Here is a 21,453-nt window from a genome sequence, read left to right on the forward strand (position 1 = left end):
GTGGTGGTGGTGTGTGTACACAAACACGTATGCTTGTACTGTATATGTTCCTTAGCTCTGTCCACTGACTGGGACTAGAAGCAATGACACTCCAGTAGCAGCAAGCACAGCTTGAGCCTGGATCCTGTCTTCTAAATACCATGCCCCACCGAAAGGAAACAGGGCTCCTTGGAGAAATGGTTGAGTTCAGGGCGGGGCAGGGATTTCTTGTGCCAGGGATTGAGGAAGGGCACAAGAAATGGTGGGGACATGTTTGTGCAGGAAGGACCCGCGAGAGGGGGAGGGACAGGGAGCACAGCCCTAGCGTGGGTGGGAAGGCATGGGCTCCATGCTGGGGTCCAGGGCCACCCTAGACAGACAGCACACAGGCATACAGACAAATTGGCTGCAGCTGCGAATCAGGCTGGGGGGGTGACAGGGCCCCTTGAGGTTTAAGGGGACAGCTGCATTGCTGGGTGTATCCTCCTGCTTCCTTCAGCCAAGCTGTACAGGCCTGGAGGAGGGGTCCTGGATTTGGTCTGGAAAGGGCAGCATAGGGAGGGCTGGGGGCAGGAGGCTGAGCTGGCTGGAAAGGGGTGATGAGGGTTGGAGGCTGCAGGCTCTTGCAGTGAAGAAGTCCACGGGGTGGGGAGTCGTCGGAACTGGGGAGGCACAAGTCAGATGGAGAGGTGGGAGTTGGTGGGCCTAGGGCTCCATCCATGGACATCCAGGAGGTTTCTGAGGACACTGGAAGCTACAGGCTGCTCACAGCTGACCCATCTCTCCACCTCCTTCCCCTCCCCCACTAGGGGGTCTTCGATTCTCAGCTGCCCGGCTGACTCAGCTGCATTTGCAAGGGTGGTCCATCTGTCCCTCCTGACACTCTTTCCCGTGGTCACACCTCCCTGCTCAGGTGCCCATTCCTGACTGGAGGGCCTTGACCATCGAGGCCACACTGCCCATACCTGCCCAGCTCACACGAGCCCCACGGGCACCTCCGAGGACGGGCCCTGACCCCGGACTGCAGGGCGTCTGTTCCGCGGGCAGGCGGAAGCCGTGAGTCCCTGAGGCCGACCTGGTCCACCGTGGGTGTGGATCAGCCTGCGCTGGCATATGTATGTGTGTGTGCGGGATGCAGAATGCAGATGTGGGGCGCAGAGTGCGTTACGGGGCGCGTGTGCTGGGCGCATGTTCGGGGTGCAGAGAGCCTTTGCCGGGCACCGGGTCCGGTGGCAGGCTCCCACCCTGCGGCCTCTACCCACGTCCACCTGGCTGGGAACCAAGCGGGTCGGCAGCAGGCAGACCCACGCCAGCGCAGGGCCCCGCGGGCCAGCCCCTGAGGCGCGGAGCCCGGCGCGGACGAGAGGCAGGGCAGCCTTGTAGGCTCCCGGAGCGGGTCCCCGAGGGCGCGGTGCTGCCCCTTTAAGCGGCTCGCGTACGCGCGCGGGGCTGGCGCAGGGCCGAAGCGCGCGCGCGCGCTCCGGGGACTCGGTCGAGCGGTGCGTGCGCGCGCGGCGTGCGCGGTGACGCGACCGTGGGGTTTCCCGAGGCTGCGGGCAGGGGCCGCCGCGCCCATCCCGATGGCTGGAGGCGTCTGAGGGGCGGACGGAGGCGGCGGCGGCGGCGGGAGCGGGCGCGGGCGCGGGAGTGGAGCAGCCGCCGCGGGACCGACAGACCGAGCCTCGCCGGCGCACCTGCCCGCAGCGCCCGCGGAGCGGCCCGAGCGCGACCATCTCCCGGAGCGGCGGCCGAGGCGGCTGAGGCGGCGGGGAGCGGGCGCGGCAGGCGGGACGCGGTGTCGAGGTGAGCGCGGCGGCCGCGGTCCCGGCCGCAGCCCAGACCCCCAGCCCCGACCCTCACCCCCGCCCCTCCCCCGCCCCTCCCCATCGCCCCCCCCATCGCCCCCCAGTCGCCCGCCCCGCCCCCACCCTCCCCGCCCCCACCCGGCCTCCGGGTCGCGTCTTCCTGCCCCGCCCGGGTGGGGTCCGCGGGGCGGGGGCGGGGACGGCGGGGACCCTGCGGCCTTCGGCCGGGACCGAGACCGAAGTCCCGGGCTCGGGCCTGGATTGGGTCTCCGGGGTCTGGAGTCCAGGTCCGGGGCTCTGGTCTGGGGTACCGGGTGCAGGCCTGCGGTCCGGGTCCTGGGGTCCGCGGTGGGGGCGGGGCCGGAGGCTCCGGGGTTTGGGGTCCGGGTCCGGCGCCCCGCGTCTGGGAGGTGGCCCGGAGGAGGGGCGCCGGGCGGGCCAGGGAACAAAGGCGGCCGCGGCCCTGCCCCGCGGTGGGCGCCGTCCTTGGCCGCGGGAGGACGAGCTGCGGGAAAAGCGGCCTTTCGGCTGCTCGCGGGGAGGCTGGCGTCGCCGCGGCGGAGAAATGAGGAAGCGGCGCCGAGGGCGCGCGGGGCGGACAAAGCGCCCGGCGAGCGCGAGCCCCGGCCCCGCGGTCGCCGCCGGGCCCGAGCGGGGCCGTCCGAAGCCCCGGTGCGGGTGCGCAGCCTGCGGGCGGTGGCCGGGCTCCCGCGCCCCGTGCCGAATGAATGGCCCCCGGCGGGCCCGGCAAGATGGCGCGTCCGCCGCGCGGCCTTTGTCAGCCGCCGCCCGCGCCGCGGGGCTCCGGGGGCGCCGCCCGGGGGCGGGGGCGCGGCAGGGGGCGGCGGGCGAGGGTCGGTGTCGCCCTCGGCCCCGGCCGGGTGGAGGAGGGTGCTGGAAATTTCACCCAGGGATCGCTGAGCCATCGGACTTTGTAAAATCCTCCTGTATTTTTCCTTGCGAGTTGATGCTTGACTCAAGTGGTGTTTAAACATCTCTGAAGTCCTTTAAATTACCTCGTTGGCATACCCAAGTAGGTTTACCTACTTAATTCCTCTTTATGGAACCTTTTTAGTTAGGATTGTGAGTCTCACTGACTGAAGGAGAACAGCGATGTAGGGGTGTTTATTTTGGGAAAGGAAGTTGGTGGACATTTACAGTTAAAGAGTACGTTACTGAGTTTGTGCATAAATGATGTAAAAGTCGTAATCTGTAGTTCTGGTTTGGGGAGTATTAGAGCCCTTTTTTTTTTATATGTTCATTTTGTTACCTGTTTGGTAACACAGTGATCTCCAATAACGTTTAATGATTAAGCAGTTGCTTATGAAATTATTAAGAAAATATTTAGATATTTTTCATAGTTAGCAAATAAGTGGAAGTATTAGCGTTGTGAGAAGTTCCCTTCCCTTCAGCCCCAGATACTGGATAAGGTCTAAAATCCATTGTTATCGATAAGATTTCTACCTGAGTTCTTTGTTTTCTAATTTGAAGCTCTAGTCTTTTGGGGGTGGAGGGGGTTCGGATTTCAAAGAAAGATTTCAGTTTGCGTTCTATTAAGATAGATAGGGCCTGTTCTGGATTCTTCCGGAAGGTATATATTGCAAAAAGAAAACGAACAGGCAGTTCCTTTTTTGCTTCCTTACTAATACGGGTGTGTGGCTGGGGATAGGGCTGGTGCCACCAACATGGAAACAGGTCTTAGAACCTCCAGACGGCAGAACTGGGTGGTAGCTTTTGGCTCGATTTAACTTTCTGACAGTTAGAGCTGTCAGAAATGGAGTGCAACTGGAAGGGTCAGAGGCCGACCTGGCAGGATCCCGTCGGGGAAGATTTCCGGCTGCTGTAAGGCTGGACTGCAGGGCCTCTCTCCTCCCGAGACTCCCTCTGTTATACGCCTCTGATTTCACAGGCATTGTAAGTGCTGCAGTGTTGTGTTTTCTTAGAAGGTGAGAGTTGAGGAAAGCGAAGTTAAGTTTTTTGATTGTACCTGTGGCTCGCTCCCAATTCTCCCTGCTTGGGCAGCCAGTGTTAGGGCTGCCTCTCATCTTCTGTGGAAATGGTCAAGAGTGTGCTTATAGAGAATATTGTTCAACTATGCAGTTTTGATTCAGAGTTGACACTTTCTTAAATGAACATGCCCATCAGACAAGAATATTCCTTTAGTATGATATCTGAGTTTACGACAGGGCTGTATTTATGTCATCAGGCATGTACTAAGCAGAATGTTCTTTAATGATACCTTAATAAAGATTTCTCTTTGTTTGATGTCTTGAGTTGCTTCTGTTTCAGGGGGAGTTGAAGTAGATTTCCTCAGATTTCATCTTAATCTCAGAAGAGATTTGAAAGGCTGCCAAAAGGCTGTCCAATCTTTTCCATGCTTAGTGGCTTTGATTTCAGAGCTTGGAACACCTAGGTCTTATATTGACCACATGAGAAGTGCACAGATTTTATGAGGAGTTAATTTATTTCTCAAAGTTTTGTTTCTGTTAACCTCTTATTTTGCTAAAATTTTCTGTGTCTGTTATCCTTTAGTTTGGTTGGAAAAGTTGTATTTCTACAATTAGCTTTGAGAAGGGTCTTCAGGACAGCTGTAGACTTACCTACCATCAGTTGCCTTTTTACCCAGTACTTTAATAAATAACATTTTATTGCAGACTTGCAGTACTGGCATCAATTATAGTTTCTTCATTGGATTGCTGTTTTCTCTACCCAAAAGGTTTGGCTCATGTTGGCTTCTAAATGGGATTAAGTTCTTACTGTCTAGAGACTTTGGCTTTGGCATTAGTGGATTGGTAATAGATATTCTCAATTTTGTTATCTGGGCTTGACCATATGGCGTGCCATATTATTTTAAAACCCTTATTTAGGATGAGTCTAATAAGGCATTGAGCAAAAAGTTTTAGGATTTTTTTTAACCCTGGTATAAATTCTGATCTCTCAGGTTTGCATTTCTAGATAAGAGTGGTTGGAGAATTTATGAAGCAGGTAGTTCAGTTGAGTGTTTGGTTTAGCGAACATAGAATGAGGGGATAAAAACAAATTTAAACTGAAATCAGAGAAATAATTTATAAAATTGAATGTGTAACATTACTGGAAGGAAGAAACAGTCCAAATTTTTATGGAGAGTGTGGCTGTGTATTGAGTAATGCAACATTACACTGACTCTTCTGGAAAATGAAGAGTCCCACTTCTTTTTAGAGCTGTGAGTTTTGTTCCACAACTCTCATTTAAGAAAAACAGGCCATCTGTAGACACTTGATTTGATCCGTGGATTAGAGGAATGCTAAAAGCTTTTGAAACCTTTTAGCCCTCTTCTTCTTGTTGCAGTGCCTACCATTAGGTGCCACAGTAATTGATGGAAATTCCTACTGACTTCCAATGATAGAAAAGCTTCCCATTTTATAGTACAGTATTGCTTTCTTTGAGAAACTTGAGTATTCCCTTATTTGACTTACTAAGTTAAAATTCTGGGGAAAAAGCCATTTTTAAAAAGTTAATGATTAAAAGACCAAGTCAAGACTATCAAAAGTAATAATTCTGAAGAGATTATTCAGTTGCATCCATGTTGCCATTGATAAAAGGTTATGATTGAATAATTAGTTGCCCCAGGCGCTTTTTTTTTGGTGGTGGTGGGGGGGGGGGCTTGCGGGATCTTAGTTCCCTGATCAGGGACTGAATTTGGGCCTACGGCAGTGAAAGCAGAGTCCTAACCACTGGACTGCCAGGGCATTCCTGGTCCAGGCTTAAGTACTTTATCAAGGAGGGAAAGGCTATTTACTCTTTAACCTGTCAGGACTAGAATACTAAGGGGATTGAATATATTCTTGTTTACTTGTGGGTAATTGTGTGTTTATACGTGTCTGCAGTGTCTTCTGACTCAGTCCTGTGGCAATTGTAAAATACATTCCCCACGCGGATTACAAGTTCTCTTGACTACCTTCAAGTGTTGTAGTTGGTAAAGCTTTAAAAAATTAGGGACACTTTCTAATTAGACAAGAGAGTGTTAAAGCTTCTACAACAGGTTTCCAAAAAATATATTGTCCTAGGAACTTTAAGATAATTCCTGAACTGCTGGGAGGGAAAGAAATTCACTCTTTTCTTAAAGGACTGAGCCTGCCTGAGTTAGAACCCAGTTGTGTAACTGAACTTGCTGGTGTGGATGTGGGTTTGACTTCTCTGTGTCTGTTTCCGCATGTGTAAAACAGGCACACTAGAACCTCCTTCCTAGGGTGGTTGTGAGGATTGAGTGAGTTAGCATACGTGTGAAGCACTTGGAACAGTTCCTGGCCGCAGTGCTCTGTTAGAGGATCACCGTTTCTATTGCTTATGGCCTTGCTTTGTAACAGTTTTTTTTTTTTTTTTTTTTTTTTTTTTGGCGCACGCGGCATGAAGGATCTTAGTTCCCTGACCAGGGATTGAAAACGCTCTCCGAGGAGTCTTAACCACTGGACCGCCAGGGAAGTCCCTGTGACAGTCTTTTAAACTACGATAATGGTAGATTATAGAGAATTTAGGAAGATTCTTAACCACTGTGCACCACCAGGGAAGCCCCCAACACTTTAATTTACTACCTTACTTTCTCCCAAGTCATCTCTGACATTCTTTCTTTTCTCAAAAAGCCTTTTTTTTTTTCTTAATTAAAATATAGTTGAGGGCTTCCCTGGTGCACAGTGGTTAAGAATCTTCCTGCTAATTCAGGGAACATGGGTTTGAGCCCTGGTTTGGGAAGATCCCACATGCTGCGGAGCAACTAAACCCGTGTGCCACAACTACTGAGCCTGCGCTCTAGAGCCCGCGAGCCACAACTGTTGAGCCCATGAGCCACAACTACTGAAGCCCGCGCGCCTAGAGCCTATGCTCTGCAACAAGAGAAGCCACCGCAATGAAAAGCCTGCGCACTGCAATGAAGAGTAGCCCCCGCTCGCCGCAGCTAGAGAAAGCCCACATGCAGCAATGAAGACCCAACGCAGCTAAAAACAAATAAAAAAAATAAATTTATAAAAAAATACGGTTGATGTACAGTATTATGTTAGTCTCAGGTGTACTACGTAGGGCTTTGACATTTGCATACATTATGAAATGATCACCATGATAAGTCTAGTAATTCTCTGTCCCCATTCAAAGTTATTATAAAATTATTGACCGTATTTCTTTCTTTTGTTTTTTTTTTTCTCCTGACCTCGCCACGAGGTTTGCGGGATCTTAGTTCCCTGACCACGGATTGAAACTGGTCCCCCTGCAGTGGAAGTATGGAGTCTTAACCGCTGGACTGTCAGGGAATTCCCCCTATTGACCATATTTCTTATGCTGTGTGTTATATCTCTGCGACTTATTTACTTATTTATCTTATTTTTAAAATAAATTTATTTTATTTATTTATTTTTGGCTAGGTTGGGTCTTTGCTGTGCGGGCTTTCTCTCTAGTTGCGGCGAGCGGGGGCTGCTCTTCGTTGCGGTGCGCGGGCTTCTCATTGCGGTGGCTGCTCTTGTGACGGAGCACGGGCTCTAGGCGCGCAGGCCTCAGTAGTTGTGGCATGCGGCTTCAGTAGTTGTGGCGCACGGGTTTAGTTGCTCTAGGGCATGTGGGATCTTCCCGGACCAGGGATCAAACAGGTGACCCCTGCATTGGCAGGCGGATTCTTAACCACTGCGCCACCAGGGAAGTCCCCTTATTTATTATATAACGAGGTTTGTACCTCTTAATCCCCTTCACCTGTTTTGTCCTCCTGCCCCTTTCTGGCTACCACCAGTTCTCTGAGTCTCATGAATAGCTATGAGTCTGTTTTCATTTTGTTCAAAAGGCTTTACCTTTATAGGACAGTTTTGATCCTATAATTCATTTTGAAACTGGTGAAATGATTCTTTATTTTTTAAAGCTCTCACTTCCACCTCCCTTTATGATGCTGAATTATTTTGGATTTCACAAAACATTCTTTGGCATCCCTTAATTTGACAGCTAGTGACAATGAAATATTTTTCATACATTCTCAAAAGTATTATAACCGGAAATTTGTTTAACAAATGCTCATTCAGCATCTTCTTTGCTAGGTGCTGAGTCTATAAATTATAGAATGGGTGTGGTCCAGGACCTTATGTTATAGTTTAACAGGGAGGCTGACAAGCAGTTTATGTACAAAGGTGAAAAACAAGGGTGGTGGATCATAGGGGCAGCTAACCTAGAGTCTAGTGATGGCTTCCTAGGGAAAATGGTTTTTTTTTTGGGGGGGGTGTCTTACATTCCTTTATTATATATATGCAGATCTGTTTTATGTACAATACTTGGTTCTGTCAAGTAATCTTACCAAGGTATTCTATTGGTAATCTTCCCCAAAATGGATTCAGGAAAATTAGATAATTGTGCACTTCATTACTACCCAAACGAGGGACTTCATTATTGCTTTTAGTTTTGGGGCCACACGAAGAGTTCGAAATAGACTTGGACTGGGTTAAGGCAATAAATGTGAGCTGAAAGAAAACACAGGATTCAGAACAATTAATTAGACTGTGTATTTTGCTTGCATTAGAGTCACAATGTGAATAGCATACGTTATGCACATCTCATAGCTCTTTTGTTTCAGTGCAAGGGCTTCTGAACACCTCCGTGTGCGTGACTGCTGGTGGCGGGGGAGGGAGGGAAGCAGCCTGTGTGACCTGTGGGAGACTTCCCCGAGGGCTCATTTCTTCTCAGCCTCTCCTTTCTTGGGTTCTTGTTTCAGTTTGTAATCAGCCAGGGTGACCTTGATGGCATCTTTGGCTATCATGGAGCAGTACAGTTTCACAGGGGGAAGGCAGAGCTCCTTGGTGATATCAGTGTTTTTTGTTTGTTTAAATGATTAAAAAAATTTTTTAATATTATTTACTTATTTGGCTGCGCTTGGTCTTAGTTGCGGCATGTGGGATCTAGTTCCCTGACCAGGGATCAGACCCAGGCTTCCTGCACTGGGAGTGTGGAGTCCTAGCTGCTGGACCCCCAGGGAAGCCCCCGTGTTTTTCCTTTTTTAATATAAATTTACTTATTTTTAATTTATTTAATTTTGGCTGTGTTGGTTCTTCATTGCTGCGCGCGGGCTTTCTCTAGTTGCGGTGAGCGGGGGCTATTCTTTGTTGCGGTGCGCGGGCTTCTCGTTGGCGGTGGCTTCTCTCGTGGAGCATGGGCTATAGGCGCATGGGCTTCAGTAGTTATGGCACACGGGCTCAGTAGTTGTGGCTCACAGGCTCTAGAGCGCAGGCTCAGTAGTTGCAGTGTACGGGGTTAGTTGCTCCGTGGCATGTGGGATCTTCCCGGAAAAGGGCTCGAACCTGTGTCCACTGCATTGGCAGGCAGATTGTCAACCGCTGCGCCACCAGGGAAGCCCCGCCCCCTGTGTTTTTGATGGTCGTGGCTTCCTCCACTCTCTTCCCCTTTACCCACTTGATGGCTGACGAGCTCGAGGCAATGGCAGAACCACAGCCAAGTGTTTTAAACCTGCCGTTGACCATCTTCCTCTTTTCATCCACTTGGATCTGTAATTTCATTACATCACTGCACGCTGGAGCCCCACCAGTCTGGTTCCAACATTTTTAGGTGTTTTGTCAAGGAACCCCACTTTTTGGGGGTTTTCATAAGGATCAACAACCTTCTTGTGGTGGAGCCGAGCCAGAGCTGGCAGGCGGGTGGCAGGCGCGGGGCTGGAGCAGCAGGGCCGCCTCTGTCTTGCAGGCTTGCTGGAAAATGTTTAAGTTGAGACCAAAAGGGTTCTCCAGTTGGAGGCTGCCTGGCTTGTGGAGGGGAAGGAAAGAGTGTTCCAGGCTGAGGAGATGGTTATGTGTTTTTCATGCAACCAGTTGGCTTCCTTCACCGTCTCCAGCACGTATAGCAGTGTAGTGCAAGACAGGTGCTCAGTAATTACTTATCGAGTGAAAGAGAGCCTGGGTTGTCTAGGGACAGGAGTTCCCAAGGGCTGGAGAGTGGTGAGAAATGGACACTGAGAGGTCAGAGCCTTGGTAAAGAATTTGCACTTTTACGTCGAGGCCTCTAGGAAGCCCTCAAAGGGTAAGGAGATGTACCTGATCAGGAACATCACTTGGTCTTGAACTTGGAGCGTGCTCAGAGGAAGGAGGAAGACGGGTCAGATTCCAGATGGGATGCTGTAGAGAGGAAGGGGGTCTGGGCCAGGGTAGAAAAGCTGGTAACTGGTGACTGAGATGCTTAGGTGACTGCGTGGAAGGTCAGAAGGGAGTGAGCAAGTACAGGTTTCTCTCCTGGAAGTCCGGGTGGCTGTTTTGCATTTACTGAAATGAGCAGTGGTTTGATGGGAAGACAGTGAGTGAGTCTTTGCACCTTGGGTTTGGGGACCCCAGGAGGCGTTCCCACATTCTGCACTGGAGCACACCAGCCTTTACACGTTCTACTCCTTCTTGCAGAGCTCTTCTCCTGGAGGTCTGTTTGGACCGTCCGCTCCTTGCATTCAGATCTTTGTTCTGATGTCCCCTTCTTAGAGGGTGGTCTCCGCTCTCATGAATCTCTGTCTCCCTAGCCTCTATGTTGATCTGCCCACTAGTTGTAAGCTCCATGAAGACAAGCGCTTTGGTTCACTACCGTATTACCAGTCTCTGAAACACTCTGAAGTGTTTGTCCAATTGTAGACTTTTGTACACGTGAATGTGGAGCTCTGGAGGAGTGGTCTGGATGAGTTATTAGTATGTAGATGGTGGTTGAAGTCTTGGGTTTCACCATCACTTAGAGCGAGGGGTCTCGAGTACAGTCTGTAGACTCGGGCTCATTAGGTCCAGGCTTCTGTCATGATCATATTAAGATGTCATTTGACTTTCACTGTGTTGACATTCCCACTGATGGTATGAAGCAGTGCTGGGTGACACTACTGGTTCTGTAGCAGAAATCAAAGCCGTGGTACCAAGCCAGTTACAGCGGTGATTGTAGTCATAGTATTCTTCGCTGCTATGAATTTGTGGTTTAAAAAAGAAAAATCCAGTTTAGTCTAATGCCCTTGATGAAGCAATCAAAATTAATTTTGTTAAACTTCAACCTGAGTATCCATCTTTTTACTGGCCTATGTGACAAAATGGGAAGTTGGCATAAAGCACTGACGCACCTTAGCAGGTGAGAGTGGTCTTCTGGACAAGCAACCCTGCGATCGCTTGAGTTGAAAGAACAGCTGACAAAAAATGATGGCTGTTTAGACAGGGGAATTTGGCAGATATTTTCATAAAAACGAACGAAGTGAACCAGATACTTCAAGGAAAATAACTGACAGTATTGTTGGCAGTGATAAAATTTGAGCTTTCAAATGGAAATTTCAATTTTGGAAAACTTGATTCTGCTACCATGAGCTTGACAGCTTCCCAGTACTTAAAGACTTTTTTTTTGCAAGATAGGAGGTGATGCTAACGAAATGTTTCTTTTTTTAATGTTATATAATAAAACGTGTCAACATTTGGAAGATCTGCTTAACTCGGTGAGCTGATACTTTCCAAATGGCCTGTGCTCGATGCTGCTAACTCACAGTGGGTAAAAGATCCAGTCAACGCACAAGAATGGAGTGAAGCCCCTGGTGTTTGATGTAACAGTTTGAAAAGTTAATGGACAGAGTTTCAGATTCCACATCAGAACTACCCTGTTTTTATATATAAATTTATTTATTTTTGGCTGCATTGGGTCGTCTTTGCTGTGCACGGGCTTTTCTCTAGTTGCGGCGAGCGGGGCTGCTCGTTGCAGTGCGCAGGCTTCTCATTGAGGTGGCTTCTCTTGCTGCGGAGCATGGGCTCTAGGCACGCAGGCTTCAGTAGTTGTGGCTCACAGGCTTAGTTGCTCTGTGGCATGTGGGACCTTCCTGGACCAGGGCCTGAACCCGTATCCCCTGCATTGGCAGGCAGATAACCTCTGCGCCACCAGGGAAGCCCAGAACTACCCTTTAAGAAACTTACCACTTGTCAAGTTTTGATGTAGTATCAAAAAAGACTGTCTATATTTATTTGAAAAGGCTATTACAGTACTCCTCTCTTTCCTTTTTTATAAATTTATTTATTTTTTTTGCTGCGTTGTGTCTTCGTTTCTGCGCACGGACTTTCTCTAGTTGCTGAGCGGGGGCTACTCTTCGTTGTGGTGCGCGGGCTTCTCATTGCAATGGCTTCTCTTTGTTTCGGAGCACGGGCTGTAGGTGCCCGGGCTCAGTAGTTGTGGCTCATGGGCTTAATTTCTCTGCGGCATGTCGGATCTTCCCGAACCAGGGCTTGAACCCGTGTCCCCTGCGCTGGTAGGTGGATTCTTAACCACTGTGCCACCAGGGAAGCCCTACTCCTCCCTTTTCCAACTACATATCTGTGAGGGTGAATTTTCCTCATCTCCTTCAACCAAAACAAGATATTGTACCAGATTGAGTGCAGAAGCAGATGTGAGAATCTAGCTCTCTCTACTTGAGGCAGGCATTAAAGAGGTGTGCTAAAATGTATAATATTGCTGCTCTTCTCACTAAGTTATTTTTCTAGTTATTTCTTTCTTTTAAATTAAAAAATTTATTTATTTATTTATTTATTTGGCTGTGCTGGGTTTTAGTTGTGGTACGCGGGATCTTTGTTGCGGCATGCAGGCTCTTAGTTGTGGCGCTCTTAGTTGTGGAATGCGGGATCTAGTTCTCTGACCAGGGATCGAACCCAGGCCCCCTGCATTGGGAGCGCAGAGTCTTAGGCACTGGACCACCAGGGAAGTCGCTCTAGTTATTTTTTGTAAAAATATTATTTATGGTAATATGTAATAGGCTTATTAAACATTTTTTTAAAGTCTCTGCTTTAGTTTCTAGTGTAGTAAATATCCATTGGTATAACCCACATAAACAAAAGCCCCTGGGATCCTCAGTAATTAAGAGTGTAAGGGAAGCCTGAGACCAAGCCTCTGAGCAGCAGTGATTTGGAGAGCAGTGCGGTGGTTAAACTGGCCGGGGCACGTCAAGGGCCTTAGCCCCAGGTGCCTGCAGGGACCAGAGAGGTCCTCCGCTGGAGACAGGTAACCTGTCCTGATGTGTCGTTACAGGTGTAGAACTGTGCCTTTTCCTGGGGAGAACCACCACCCAGAGATTCTCTAAAGGTTGAAGACCCTTTGGTGTAGCTTGGGTGTTGAGGGATGGCAGAGGAAAAGCAGCTTGTAGGAGTGGTCAGAAGTTGGAAGAACATCAGAGCAGAGTCAGTGCTTAAGAGAGTCTCTGAGAGGGAAGGGAATGGTCAAAGGCAGATTTGGTTGGGATTCAGTGGTCAGGACTCCCCAGGGCCGATGAGTGGCAGTGGGCTGTGGGGAGGCTCTGAAGGAAAAGAGTGGAGAGGCATGTGGGATTGAGGGAGGGCTCTGTTCCCGCCTTCTTTTTTTTTTTTTTTTTTTGTGGCCGTCCTGCACGGCATGTGGTTTCTTAGTTCCCCCAACCAGGTTCGAACCTGTGCCCCCTGCAGTGGAAGCGCAGAATCTTAACCGCTGGACCTCTAGGGAAGTCCCTGTTCTGCCTTTACTTTATTTATTTTTAAAATAAAATTTATTTATTTATTTTTGGCTGCGTTGGGTCTTCGTTGGTGCACGCAGGCTTTTCTCTAGTTGCGGCGAGCATGAGCTGCTCTTCGTTACGGTGCCGTGGGCTTCTCATTGCGATGGCTTCTCTTGTTGCGGAGCACGGGCTCTAGGTGCGTGGGCTTCAGTAGTTGTGGCACATAGGCTCAGTAGTTGTGGTTCACGGGCTCTAGAGCGCAGGCTCAGTAGTTGTGGTGCACGGGCTTAGTTGCTCCGCGGCATATGGGATCTTCCTGGACCAGGGCTCGAACCCATGTCCCCTGCATTGGCAGGCGGATTCTTAACTACTGCGTCACCAGGGAAGTCCCCTGCCTTGATTTTAGTTGGAGTAGCTTGAGCATTGTCAGGTGCTGGGAGGAAGGAGCACCTGTAAACAAGGGGAGGGAGAGTGTCAGTGAAATGCACATTCAAGGCTGAGCAGTACCAGCCGGCAGCTGGTGATGGGGCAGTGATGAGAGACGCCCACCCCCCTCTGGTGAGAGGAACGTCATCTGTCTGATGGCGGGTGGAAAAGGTTGTGCTGAAAGAGAAATCAGGGCAGGGCCATAGAGATGGCTGATTTCATTTTAAAAGGGCGGTGGAAACACCTGAACTCGAGAGCAAGGGGAGGTGAGGGGATGAGGCCGGCAGATACCTGGGCAGAGGGAGAAGCCCCGAGACAGGACCCGGCGAGGAACTGAAATAAGAGGGCTTGGGAATTGGAGGACGGCACAGAAGGACCGTGGCCCTTCCGTCTTCCACCTGCAGTTCTCTGGGCAGTAGATGAACTTGCATTTTGCAGATGACCCCAGTGCTGTCAGCTTGGCCTTATTAGGTGCCTACTGTGCTAGCTAGGCACCATGCTAAGAACTTGACGGTGTTACTGTGTGATCGTCTAATCAGCTCTGAGCCAGGTCCTGTGAATATAGCCCCATTTCATAGGCGGCTAAACCTATGGGGAGATTAGGTAATTGGCCAGAGTCACAGCCAGGAATCTGTGGAACCCATGTTTGAACGTCAGTTGTTTGCCTCTAGAGCCTGTGCTCTTAATTATTACCCCATGGACCATCTAGTTTGAGCTCCTCTCCCCGACTCTTTCATCTCAGAGGACTTCTGTGTCTGTATCCGCCTCCTTCATATATTATTAAAGGGAAGATTCTTCCACTTCAGAACATACTCACCAACAGTTTTATCTTTAGTTTCTTCTTCAGGGGCTCCTTCTAGTCTGTCTTCAAACGTGACTAATAAGTCTTATATAACTTAATCTCCCAGTTAATCTTGGTATTCTTATTTTTCTCTGTTTAAAATTAAACTCCCTGGACAGGAGATCTGTCTTCACTGCCTCAGTTCCTCCATCTGTCCTGTCCTCATTTTTTTTTTAAATATTTATTTATTTATTTTTGGCTGCATCAGTCTTAGTTGTGGCGTGTGGGCTCTTCGTTTTGGTGCGGGCTTAGTTGTCCCGCAGCGTGTGGGATCTCAGTTCCCCGACCAGGGTTCGAACCTGCGTCCCCTGCATTGAAAGGTGGATTCTTAACTGCTGGACCACAGGGAAGTCCCCCTGTCCTTATTCTTTGAGGGCCTTGTTCCTGTTCCTCCTAAGTTATCACTGTTATTGTTTTCATAAAGATGTCCTTTTCAGTAAGTCCATTTTACTGTCCCCAGTTTTTATCTTTAACTTTTGTACTTTAATAATAAAAGTGTTTAATTGTTTATTGTACAAAATTAGGATTATAAAAATGAAGGGGGGCTTCCCTGGTGGCGCAGTGGTTGAGAGTCCGCCTGCCGATGCAGGGGACACGGGTTCGTGCCCCGGTCCGGGAAGATCCCGCGTGCCATGGAGCAGCTGGGCTTGTGAGCCATGGCCGCTGAGCCTGCGCGTCCGGAGCCTGTGCTCCGCAACGGGAGAGGCCACAACAGTGAGAGGCCCGCATACCGCAAAAAAAAAAAAAAAAAAAATGAAGGGGAGAGGACTTATCTGGTGGTCCAGTGGTTAAGAATCCACCTTCCAGTGCAGGGGACATGGGTTCGATCTCTGGTTGGTGAGTGAAGATCCCATATGCTGCAGGGCAGCTAAGCCTACGAGCTACAACTACTGAGCCTGCGTGCCCTAGAGCCTGCGTGCTGCAACTAACGAGCCCACATTCTGCAACTGCTGAAGCCCATGCGCTCTAGGGCCCGCGTGCTACAACTGCTGAGCCCGTGAGCCACACTTGCTGGAACCCGTGGTCCACAACAAAAGAAGCCACCGTTTGCCGCAACTAGAGAAAGCCCGCGTGCAGCAACGAAGACCCAATGCAGCCAAAAAAAACAAAAACAAAAAAATTAAAATGAGGGGTAAAGTCTATAATTTACTTATCTGGAAATAACCTATAATATTATGTTGTTGTATTTTCATTTAGTTTTGTTGCTCATGCACATGTATTCAGAGATTCCTCCACCCCCCAGATTAGAGATCACACTGTATGTGTAGATTTTTAAATTCTACTTTTTCTACTTTGTTACACATTATGTTTACATCTTTGAAAACATGACCGGTAACTACATAACAGTTGATGGTGTTCCTTCCTCCATGGCTTCTCTGTGCCCATGTGCTGGACATCCTGGCTCTGCAGTCTGAGCTTTGAGGCTGTGAGCACGTTGTGTAACTCCTCTCTCAGTTTTCCCGTCTCCTGGGCTGGTGGTGAGGATGAAACGAGATGGTGCAAATGGAACACTTACCCCGTGCTTAGCGTGGCGCAAGCACTGACGTATTTGCTTCCGTTACCAGCTCTGCCTGTGACCTTTGCCTCCTTTGCCTTCCTCCTTTCGTCACACGCTTCCCCAAGCCGATCCCTGCTCTTCACTTCTGTCTTTGTGGTTGCTCTCTCACCTAAGGTCTTCAGCGGTTCATCGGTGTGGCTCTGAAATGTTACTCTTAGTTTCCTGGGGCTGCAGTAGCAACTGACCACAAAAGGGGCGGCGAAAGCAGCAGACTTTATTCTCTCATGATTCTGGAGGCTGGGAGTCTGAAGTCAAGGTTTGGACAGGGCAGCTCCCTCCGATGCCTCTTTCTGGCTTCGGGTAGTTGCTGGCAGTCCGGTTTCTGCCTGTTTTATGTGGCCTTCTCTCTGTGTCTGTCTCTGCTCTGATAAGAATACCAGTCATTGGATGAGGGCCTCATCCATTGTGACCTCATTTTGAGTTAAAACTAATTATACCTGCAAAGACCTTTTTTCCAAATAAGGTCACATGTACAGGTTCCAGGTGACAAGAATATTCGAGGGACACTTTTCAACCCACTACAGTTACCTAGAGCTTCCTCCTGGGCCCTGTTTTCGTTGTGTTCCTAGCTCCCTGTCTCCCATGTCTTTACCTTCTTTTCATGGCCGAGCTTGTAAAAAGAAGTCTCAGTTGCAGGTTGAAGAAAACAATAGAGAGAACTTAGGTAGAAAAGGAAAATGTCTGATCAGGATTCTGGATGTCTCACAGAACCAAAGCTCAGGAATAGAGCTGGGCTTTTTGGGTCAGCGTGGGGTCAGAGGATGGAGAAACCCTTCAGGAGTCTCTGCCCATCTCATTTCCATTCTCCTTGTCTGTAAGTGCCTCGATGTTTCTGCTTGCAAAGTAAAAAAGCTCCCTGAAATGGTCATTTTCCTCTGTTCTCATCATATTTTGCCTCTTGGCATTGAACTCACTTGACCACCACCTCTTTGAAACACACTCTTCTCTTAGTTCCTGGTTCTCCTTCTGCCGCTTTGTCCTTCTTGGTTTCCTTCCAAGGTTCCTCTTTTGCCTGCCCTGCCTGCCTTCAGTTGTCTGGTGTTTCTCCATCTTGAGTCCAGGATTCTCTCTGTTCTTGGGCTCTCCTTAGGTGATCGTGGCTGTTCCCGTCTGTTCTTGTCTGTTTTAAATGCTGTTTACTGATAGTTTTGAAGACTCTCAAATTTATATCTCTACTGCAGCCTTTCTGATCTCCAGACTCGTCTGTCTTCGTGTCCACCTGACATCTCCTTCCTTTTGCTGTTTTCACTGATGGGTCCTTGATCCTTTAGGTCTCAGCTTGAGTGTCACCTCAAAGAGGCTTTTTCTGGCCACCACTGTTGCTCTTGATCACGTTGATTGACCACAGTTACTGCTTCATGGTGTTCCCCTCAAATTGAGTTTGCAGAGTTGTGAGGCTCTGTCTCTCACTCTCCCAACTAGCACAGGCTGGAAGTAGAGGGCGTGCCAGTTGGGCTCCTCATGTGGGCAGGGTTAGTTCTTGAACCTGACTGAGTCAGACCCCCTGAAAGTGTCCGTCGGTCCATCTGTAAGCCTTTGAGACTCAGGTGGTTTAGAGGAATGTCCCAAGCGAACGTGATGCACAGTTAGGTTTGGGGAGGTTTGGGGACAGTGGCCTGTGAAACCACTTAACGAGGGCTTAACGTCTAGGTGGTTTTCCGGAGAATGGATAGGAGGGTTATTGGAAAGGCTTGAGATTGCTTAACCACTGTTGGGGTGTGGGTTTGGGGATGGCTGCCGTAGACCCAGAGAGATGAGAAGGGAAGAGGGCAGGGAGCTTTTCCTGGGAATCGATGCCCTCAGAGCAGGGAGAATCTCAGTGCCTAACACTGATTGGCAAGGCATTTAAAATGTGCTTTTTGAATCAGTAACAGACCATCATGTCCTCTTTACATTTTCTTAAAATATGGGAACTGACCGCACACATTTCCCATAATTTAAAACTTGACATATTCAGGAAAATGCTAAGCTGCTGAGTAGTGTGCTACACTTTAGCTATGAAAGAAGAGCTTTAAAACAGCAGCTCGTCTAGTTTAAACGTTTGTTCACAGATTTAGATAATGCTAGCTTAAAAAAAGAAAACCTTCTGAAATTGTTGGGCTCTGTCTTCCTGGGTCTGTGGAGCCCACTCAGCAGCTGGGGTTTGAGTGTCTCGGGGGCCAGGACAGGCCCAGTGCTGGAAGGACCCTCTAGACAATTTTTGGTGTTTGCCGCTGTCTTTTTTCTTTTGTGGAAACAGAAGAATGACATCCTTGAGGGTAATTTTTGCAGGAATAGGTTATAATAGCAATAGAGGCTATTGCTAGTGTCCATTCCACTAACTGACCTTTGGGTACCAGTGAGGAGGGAAAGGACCTGTGGATCCACCCAGATCAGATGTGAAGGAGGGGACAGCACGAAGGACGCCCCCCAAAGCAGTGGCTCCTTCCTTCCGTCGTGCAGGTGCCAAGCCCCTGGGAGGCGCAGGCAGCATTCTGCCCTTGCTTTTGGTCTCCACTGTTACTTGTCTGCAGACATCTGTAGTTAGTCGTCACCATGTGTGGTGCGCTGCAGGGATGCTGCTTAACAGCCAAGGGTGAGCCAGCCCAAGACATCACCGGTCCAAGGCTGAGAGCTCTGACTTAAACTAACATGCATCCTGCAGTTAAACAAACGTGCGCATGGCCTTGCATCAGTTACCTGTTGGTGCATAACACACCGCCCCCCAAACGTAACGAGTTCCAGCAGTAACTGTGTGTTCACCGTTGGCAGTTGGGCTCTGTGTGGTGGGGGGCTCTGCCCACTCATGCGTCTGCAGTTGCCTGCGTGGACTTCTCGCCAGGCTAAACCTCTGTTCTCCATGTGACCTCTCCAGCAGGCCAGCTCAGGCCTCTCAGGGTAGCCGAGTGGTAAGAGGGCGGGAGCAGAAGTTGCTAGGCTTCTTGAGGCCACACGTAGAAGTCACACAGTGTCACCTTTGTTACATTCTGTTGGTCAGAGCAAGTTATGAGGCCTAGTCCAGACTGGAAGTGTAGAGAAATAGTGAACCTGGTTCTTACAGGAGGAGCTGCAAAGAATCTGTGGCCATTTCTTAAATCTCCCAAGACCTCTCTGTAACATGACATTTAGAATTGCCTGCTTTAGGATGTCCGGTTAATACGAAGATTTCTGTGGGATGGATTCCAGAAGTGAACTGCTTAAAGGCATCAATTTATTTAACAGACATTTGCCACGTACTTACTTTTAGCAAGACACTGTGATTGGTGATCACAAGTACTGGGAAATAGCTTCTAGTCTTTTCTTCTTTGGGGGAAGACTGTGAACTAGCGAATAAGCAAGGTTCAGACCTGTGGTGAGTGCTGCAAGATCCAGAGTGGAGAGAGGGCCCTTGGCTTTAGGTTACTTGGGGAAGGCCGTTCTGAGCAGCTGGCACCTGAAGGAGGAGAAGCCAGGTAGGAGCGGAGCCTGGTCACTTCACGTGCAAAGAAGAGCAACTGCAAAGGCCCTGAGGGTGGGGAGAGGCCAGCGCGGCTGAAGCTTTGTGCCCGGGGAGCAAGGCCGTGGAAGTCAGTGTCGGAGAGGAAGCTGGCCTTGGCCTCCTGGCCCAGTTTGCCAGGACAGTGTCAGCTTCACCCGGTGAGCCGGGATTCTGTGAGGGGAGTGCCCTCTTTGACTATTAGACGTGCCCTGGTGGACAGTGCATTTTATGGTCACTCAGATGTGGAAGAAAGTTTGGGTCTTTCCCTCGGTGCGGTGGACGCCACTGCACAGTTCTAAGCAGGAAGTGACCAGATGTGAATTTTAAAAGGTTGTTCAGTTGCCGAAGGAAGGAAGAATGGATTGTTGGGGTGAAAATAGAAACAAAGATCATTTAAAGGATACTGTTGATGAGAGACGATGTGGTTTGGCTAAGGATGGGGGCTGAGGAAATGGGAGTAAGTGGACAGACTCATATCTGCTCTGGAGGTCGAGCCAGCCACGGTGCTGATGACCTAGGACGATTCTTTTTTTTATTTTGGCTGTGCCTGGCAGCATGTGGGATCTTATTTCCCCGGCCAGGGATCGAACCTGTGCCCCATGCTATGGCAGCACAGAGCCCTTAGCCACTGGACCACCAGGGAATTCCCCTCGGACAGTTCTTAGGTGGTTGCTTTGCAAACTTAGGGGCCGATGATGGTCGGGCACTGAGATGAGGCCAGATGGGTGGCTCAGGTTTTTTGACAGTCCAGTGGGGACGAGAGAGCTATCCTTGGAACATTTGAAGTTAAAAATGGACATAGAAAACCAAGTGCAAGTGTTGGCTCGTAAGTATGTTGGCCTGGAGTTCAGTCTGGAAGTCATAGGTAATAATTTCAGTTCTTGTGAATGATGCTCTCACCTGCGCCTGGGAGGTAGGAAGAGGAGGCAGCGGGATGCCCAGCCAGTGAAGGAAGGAGAGGGCAGCGCTTCCTCAGTCAGGAGGGTGGGGATCCCCGCGTAGAGTGCTGTTGAGGGGTCAGGTGAAAGGGGTCCCTCAGATTTAGGGACTGTAGGTGCTGGGTGGTGGGCAGTGAAAGACAGATTGCGGGGAGTTAAAACATGGGAGTTGAGGAAGGGGAGACCACCTGTGTAGATGTGGCTTCAGGAAGTTTTGCTGTGGGAGGAGGGGGGCAAGGAAAGGGCTCTGTAGTTGGTGGGTGATGTGGGGAACCGTGGAGTGGTCTGTTTTTAAATAGGGAGCTCCTAAACCCGGGTGTTTATTTGGGTGCATCCAAAACTCGACTGTGTGAATGAATCCCCTGGGATCTTATTAGGTGCAGATCCTAATTCAGCCTGCGGCCAAGTGAGTGAGCTTTCCTAACAAGCTCCCAGGTGCCTCTGGCCTTGCTGGTCCCTGGACCACACACGGAGAAGCAGGCACAATTGATGTTGTTAGAAACTAGCTGGTAGAGGGAATTGATGCAGTAACCGAAGGCTAAGCGCCTTAAGAAAAGCTGGGGGGAGGGGCGGTTCTTATGTGTCTCGTCACTGGTGCCCGCTGTTTGTACTGGCCTTTCATTTCAGCTGGTCTCGTGGCTTCAAAGTTTGTCCTAATGGGTATGCTACTCCCTCCAGCCCAGCAAGTTAGCTGTGACATGGGATGCGTGATAGACCTATTTTCATTTTAACTCTTTTTTTTGAAAACATCTTTATTGGTGTATAATTGCTTTACAATCGTGTGTTAGTTTCTGCTTTATGACAAAGTGAATCGGCTATACATATACAGATATCCCCATATCTCCTCCTTCTCCTTAACTCTTGTGAGGTTAAACAGCAGTTTTAATTAGCATAGAATTGAATTTGTTTTATGTCAGAAAAATGGGTTGAACTAATTAGCTTTCAGCAAACAATACCTTACTGTCATTTCAGCAACTCTCCTATA

General features: G+C 49.4%; 1 protein-coding gene across 3 annotated transcripts in view; it reads left to right on the forward strand.

Moving 5' to 3' along the window:
• The first annotated feature begins 1,577 nt into the window (after nucleotides 1–1,577).
• GNB1 (G protein subunit beta 1) overlaps nucleotides 1,578–21,453 on the forward strand; it is a 93,731-nt gene continuing 73,855 nt past the window's right edge. The window contains exon 1 of one of the 3 annotated variants that reach the window (XM_081224818.1): nucleotides 1,578–1,782. The gene's annotated coding sequence lies outside the window, so the exon portion shown is untranslated. The remainder of the gene's footprint in view (nucleotides 1,783–21,453) is intronic. The other 2 variants (XM_081224817.1, XM_081224816.1) reach the window with 2 other exon arrangements.

This window comes from Mesoplodon bidens (genome assembly GCF_964165515.1).
Source record: "Mesoplodon bidens genome assembly, chromosome: 2".
Classification (NCBI taxonomy): domain Eukaryota; kingdom Metazoa; phylum Chordata; class Mammalia; order Artiodactyla; family Ziphiidae; genus Mesoplodon; species Mesoplodon bidens.